The sequence below is a fragment of the Emydura macquarii genome, unplaced genomic scaffold, assembly GCF_026122565.2.
Source record: "Emydura macquarii macquarii isolate MOO-44397 ecotype Brisbane River unplaced genomic scaffold, CSIRO-AGI_Emac_v2 contig_3530, whole genome shotgun sequence".
NCBI lineage: Eukaryota > Metazoa > Chordata > Testudines > Chelidae > Emydura > Emydura macquarii.
The window spans coordinates 11,729,834-11,735,833 of NW_027133667.1; the positions used below are offsets into that span (position 1 = coordinate 11,729,834).

At 44.5% G+C, this 6,000-nt stretch overlaps 1 protein-coding gene across 1 annotated transcript in view; it reads right to left on the reverse strand.

Annotated features, from left to right (window-relative positions):
- MICAL3 (microtubule associated monooxygenase, calponin and LIM domain containing 3) overlaps nt 1-5,630 on the reverse strand; it is a 252,360-nt gene extending 246,730 nt beyond the window's left edge. The window contains exon 1 of the mRNA XM_067536313.1: nt 5,569-5,630. The gene's annotated coding sequence lies outside the window, so the exon portion shown is untranslated. The remainder of the gene's footprint in view (nt 1-5,568) is intronic.
- Between the last annotated feature and the right edge of the window lie 370 nt (nt 5,631-6,000).

Below are 6,000 nucleotides of genomic sequence, written 5' to 3' on the forward strand. Positions count from 1 at the left end.
TACATAGCCTGGAACATAGTAAGTAATTTTATTGAGGCTGCACAAGGTGGAACAGAATCCAGCTGTGTTTCTCTCTCTCTTAGGGGTGTTAGCTCTTCAAGGTTAACAACAGTGAAGTTCTTTGTGTTACTAAACTGAGCACATCTGACTACCCACAGAAGGGAGACATCTTTTGAATAAAAAGGTCACTCTCTAATGTTCCCGCTTACTTTAACTCCTGGGGTCTCTGAAGTAGTCCCTCTAGGAGTCGCTCAAACACACCAAGGGAGCAAATGGCAGCTCCAAAAGGATAAAGCTTCATAAAGCTGCTTTCCTCCTGGGCTGGCTCAAAGCCACTAGGCTCAAGATTATTTCCGAGCTGAGAAGTCAAAAGAAAGTGATGGAGGCAGAGTTGACGTCTTTCAGAGGAGAGGTGTCACCGTGGACAATGTTCCTGGTGTGGCACATGAAGGAGGTGGGGCCAGTGCATGGAAAAGAGGTCAAGCAGAGTACACTCACTCTAATCACTCCCCTCCCACAATGCTCTGTTCCTTACTCACTGCTTCTAGGTTATAAGCAGCTACAGGCATGATTTTATTAGGGAAAGTTCACTGTCTGATTTCTCTTATCCCTGCTCATCCCAGCTCTTACTGTCTCCTAAATACTATTGCCAGCAGAGAGCTGTCAGTCAGGATGGTTAGGAAGGGTCTCTGTTGTAGGGCTCTCCACGTAGAGACCCACAATAGCCTCTATCACAAGGGATGCAAAACATAGCAGACAACCAAATGCAATCTCCAGTGTTGCAAAATGTGGGGAGCCCTAGCAAACCAACAGCTGAAGAGCAGAGAGACAGGAGGAGAAAGAAGAGAATGAGCCAGGGAGAAAGACAGAGAGTCACAAATGGCTAGCGCAGAGGAGGGTGAAAAGGAGTGAATTAAGAAAACAAAAAAAGAAAGTGCTGAGGAGAGAAACAATGTGCAGCCAATGGGGAAAGGAGAATCAGGAGGAAGACAAGGCAGACAGCAAGAAGAAAACATGACAGAAGTGTATGAAAACCAAACTCAAGGCAAATTTCTCCACTCTGAGCCACATGGTGGTTCTTAACTGATTTTCCTGTCATCTCTAAACACCTGGAAATCTACCTGAACTATTAGAAGGGTTTGAGTGTTTATGCTAGGGCCTGTGTGCATGGGCAGACAATACTGAGGGCTTATAAGTGTGAATTTGTGTGTGTGTGTGAACAGGATGGGAATAGCCATGTATGTGTCAGCACAGGTGTGTTTGGAAACCAATATATGTGGCAGAGAGAGTATACATAGTAGTTGGTGAGGTGTGCGTCTCTGCATGTAGGAGCTGGGGGCATGGTTATATGTGCAGCACTGCCAGCCTCAAAAATCATGTCCCCCAAAATAACGAGTTTGATGTGGAAATCAAAAGATATTTTAAAAATAATTTGGAGTTATTTTTATTTGCCTTCTCAATCCAGAGCATTTGGGGTGCACTCATTTTGCATTTTCAAGCTTTTCTTCACAACTAGGAGGGCTAGAAATTTAATTAAAAAAGAAAAGAAAAGCTTAGGTTCTCACAGTCTCTTGATTCCAGCAACTTTAAAAAAAACACCCAATATCATGAGACTCCCAGTAAAATGGTGTGGGTCAGTGTCAGTAGAAGTGAGTGTTGAGGCCTGTATGTGTTTCTGACAGGGGTGTATATACAGTAAGTATTTGTGTATATACAGTAAGTAAGTTGAGGAATGTATGTAGATGTGCTTATAGCGTGGGTCTATGCAGCTGTGTGGGGAGACTGGGTCAGAGGCTGGGTGACTGCTCTATCTGAAGAATCCTACAATAGCGATCTTTGCTGCGTGGTACAAAGCACAGCTAAAGGCTGATGCCTCCTCAGAGAAACCTTCAGAGCAGTTTCCAAAAGCTCCTGTCACACAGCCTTATTCTCCAATGGAGAAAGGAGGCAAAGAAACAGCAAGGCTCTCCCCAAGAGGAAAAGAGATTGGGCAGAAGAAAGAGAGAGTAAATGAGTGTTCCATCCTCCTTCACCAAAGCAGAAAGGGACCATGTTGCAGATTCTCCCTGTCCTTGGCCCTAATCATGCTGTAGGGGCTGGGAAGTCCTTGCGTCCTCTGGCTCATTAACCCAGGCTGCTGCTGTTCCACAGAGATTAGTATATCATCTAATAGGAAGAGCTTATTTGACCCACATCACTTTACCTACTGATGGTTTACATGGTGTTTATAGGCATATCCATCAGTGTAACAGCATGAAACATTTCTCTGGGGGTCGGACTGAGAGAATCTTCTCCACTTAATCTCTATTATGGATTTGGCCTTCTGTATAGGATTTACCACTTAACCCATTAAATCCTCTGCACAGCCACCAATTGTTCATGGATATTGATGAGCTTCATGATTTAGTTGTGGGGTGGTCTGACTCATCACTGGAAATTGTCTTTTCAAAGAACACAGCTTCTTTGTTAACCCTAGCAATGTGAAGGAGCCAGGGGGTATAGCATAACTTCTGCTTCTTGACCTCATAACTCAGCCAGTGAGAGGGGATTCAGTTCTCATAAATGTAAAGTCCCTCACACAATGAGAGGAAAGAAACTGCATAGATAAAATGTGTGAAAGAACCAAGTCACCCCACCCATTAAGTTAAAACAAGTTTATTTGTATATGGTCTCCTTAATAGCATCTTTATGTTGCTTTCTTTGTAAGAAAGCATTATATTCACTTTTGGGAAGGTGAAGGATTGGGCTAGAGAGGGGAGGTGTCCCTGAGATAAATTCTAGGTTAAGAAGTAGTACACAAGATGAAAGTATTTGAGAGCGGCTCAGGAAGAAATTTTCCACAGGTCAGATTGGCAGCAGGATTTTTCTGCCTCCCTCTGCAGTGTAGGGTATGGATCACTTGTCAGGATTACCTGGGTATATCTCACTTAATTCCCTAGATGATGTGGCAGTCCCTTCTAGCCTTAAACACTATTGCTATGACTACCATTAGACCATTTCACACAGAGGCATGGTCAAGAGATTGGAAAAGAGCACACACCCTCCTTCTCCCCCATCAGCCAGGGATATAAATGGCTAGCCTCGGCATCGGAGAAGTCAGGGTGGGAGAGGTCTGCTTTTTTGGCTTGTGATTGTTCTCTTTCAGGCAGGTGTGGATTTCCTAATGGTACTGAGAAATAAGCACCAACTTAGATTCCAGCATGTATGAAGCAATCTTGGAACCGTTAGCAATGATTCTTGAGAACTCATGGAGGATGGGCAAGGTCCGAGTGACTAGAGAAGGGCAAACACAGAACCTAGCTTTAAAAAGGGAAACGGAGAGGATCTGGTGAATTACAGACCACACGGACTAACTTCGATGACTGGAGAGATACAGGAACAAATTATTAAACAATCAATCTGTAAGCACCAGAGGATAATAGGGTTATAAGGAAGAGCCAGCAGGGATTTGTCAAGAACAAATCATGCCAAACCAACCTAATTTCTTTCTGTGACAGGGTTACCAGACTAACGGAATGGGGAAGAGGGGTAGCAGCAGACGTGATATATTTTGATTTTTGTAAGTTTTTTGACACAGTCCCACATCACATTCTCATGAATAAACTAGGGAAATGTGGGTTTTAGATACAATTATTATAAGGTGGGTACAAAACTGGTTGAAAGAGCATACTCAAAAATAGTCATCAATGGTTCATTGTCAAACTGGGAGGGCATATCTAGTGGGGTCCCACAGGGGTCAGTCTTGGATCCAGTATTATTCAATATTTTCATTAATGACTTGGATAAGGGAGTGGAGAGTATGCTTATCAAATGTGCAGATGACACAAAACTTAGAAGTGTTGCAAGCACTTTGGAGGACAGGATTAGAATTCAAAACAACCTGGACTTTGGATAATTGAGCTGAATTTAACACAATGTAATTCAGTACAGACAAGTGCAAAGTACTTCACCTAAGAAGGAAAAATCAAATGTACAACTGCAAAAGGGGGGATAATTGACTAGATGGTAGTACTGCTGAAAAGGATTTGGGGGTATAATGGATCACAAATTGACTATGAGTCAAAAATGGGATGCAGTTGGAAAAAATGCTGATATCATTCTGGAGTGTATTAACAGGAATGTTGTATGTAAGACTCAGGGGGAACTGTCCCACTCTCCTTGGCAATGGTGAGGCCTCAGCTGGTATGCTGTGTCCAATTCTGGGCACCAAACTTTGGGAAAGGTGTGGACAAACTGGAGAGAGTCCAAAGGAAAGCAACACAAATTATAAAAGGTTTAGAACATAGTTTCTCAACCTGTGGTACGTGTATCCCTGCGGGTACGCGAGACACACACAGAGGGTACCCGGGGAAAAACAGAGTGAAGGGGAGGTGGGCGGCAGCAGCCCACTTCTCACCTGGTCACAGCTCCCAGCTGGAAGGCAGGTGGCAGCCACTAGCTTCTGGGGGAGGCGGGCAGCAGCCCCCTGCTTCCTGCCAGATCCCAACTCCCCGGCGGGAGCTCGGTGGCAGCCTCCTGCATCTTGCGAGCTGGGCTCACAGATTGACCCGCGCCCCGGCTCTGAGCCGAGGGACAGCCTCCAGCGCCCCGGCTTGAAGATGGGCAGCAGCCGCTTGCCCACATGCCCGGGTCCCAGCTGGCGTGGAAGCCTCCTCTACCCCAGTTCGGATTGAGTGGCAGTCGCCCACCTCCTGAACTGGCAGCCAGGTGGCAGCTGCCTGCAACTTGCCCAGGTGGCAGCCCCCCTCCCTGGCTCAAAGCCCAGTGCCCAGAAAACTTGTCAATTTCACCGCTCTAGCTGAGCAGTGAAATTGACAACTATGACAGCCCCAGATTTCACCAGTTACCCTCTTTCCCCCCTCCCCCTCTCTCTCACCCCTTCCTCCTCTCAAATCTATGGCAAAAAATTTGGGGCATCGCTTTATATTTCCCAGCACTGGCATGCTGCTCAAAGCCTCCTAGCTTTGGCCAACATCACCTCTAGCCCAGGTACATACTTGAGTTGTGCACCCCTGGTGTAAAGGTGGTAACCCTACCCACACTAGATCGGGCATCTGATCTATCATGGCCTTATATACTCAGCCCTTCTTCCAACATATGGCTCACATTAGTCTGTAAATATAAAATCCCGTGGAAAATTGAGTGTTGGGGTACTTATTAAAATGTTCAGGCGTTAGGGGGTACTTGCTACTTAAAAGGTTGAGAAACACTGGTTTAGAAAACCTGGCCTATGAGGAAAGGTTAAAACAATGGGGGTATGTTTAGTCTTGGGAAAAAAAGACTTGAAGTGGGACCTGATAACAGTTTTCATATATGTTAAGGACTATCATTAAGTGGACAGTGATCAATTGTTCTCCAAATCCACTGAAGGTAGGACAAGAAGTAATTGGCTCAATCTGCAGCAAGGGAGACTTAGGTTAAACATTAGGAAAAACTTTCTAACTATAAGAGTATTTAAGCTCTGGGACAGGCTTTCAAGGAATATTGTGGAATCCCCATCATTGGAGGTTTTTAAGAACAGATTGGACAAACACCAGTCAGGGATGATCTAGGTTTACTTGGACCTACCTCAGTGCAGGGGGACTGCATTTGATGACTTCTCAAGGTCCCTTCCAGACATACATTTCTATCTATGGTTCTGTGTCTGGAAACAAGGAGCACAGATTTGTTTTGGGTTCCTAACATGTAGAACAAGAGACAACTTTTGCTTGTCTCACTCATACAAAGAGTTTCATTGTCTTTAATGTCATTGCTCATGTAATTTAGTGTTGTTACATGCCTCCCCTGCAAGGCTGTTTTTAGTAAGGCTCCTTGGGGATTCAAAATACAGTGATCTAAACTCTGAAAATTATCTTATTATTAAATGACAAAAACTTAGTTAATGCAAAGTTAAAGTTGGCTGGAGAGAGCTTGTCCAGAAAATTGAGTTCAGCAAAACTCAAACTTCTGAAAAACAGAGAACTACAGAGTTAAAGTGACACCCACACAACTTTAATTCTG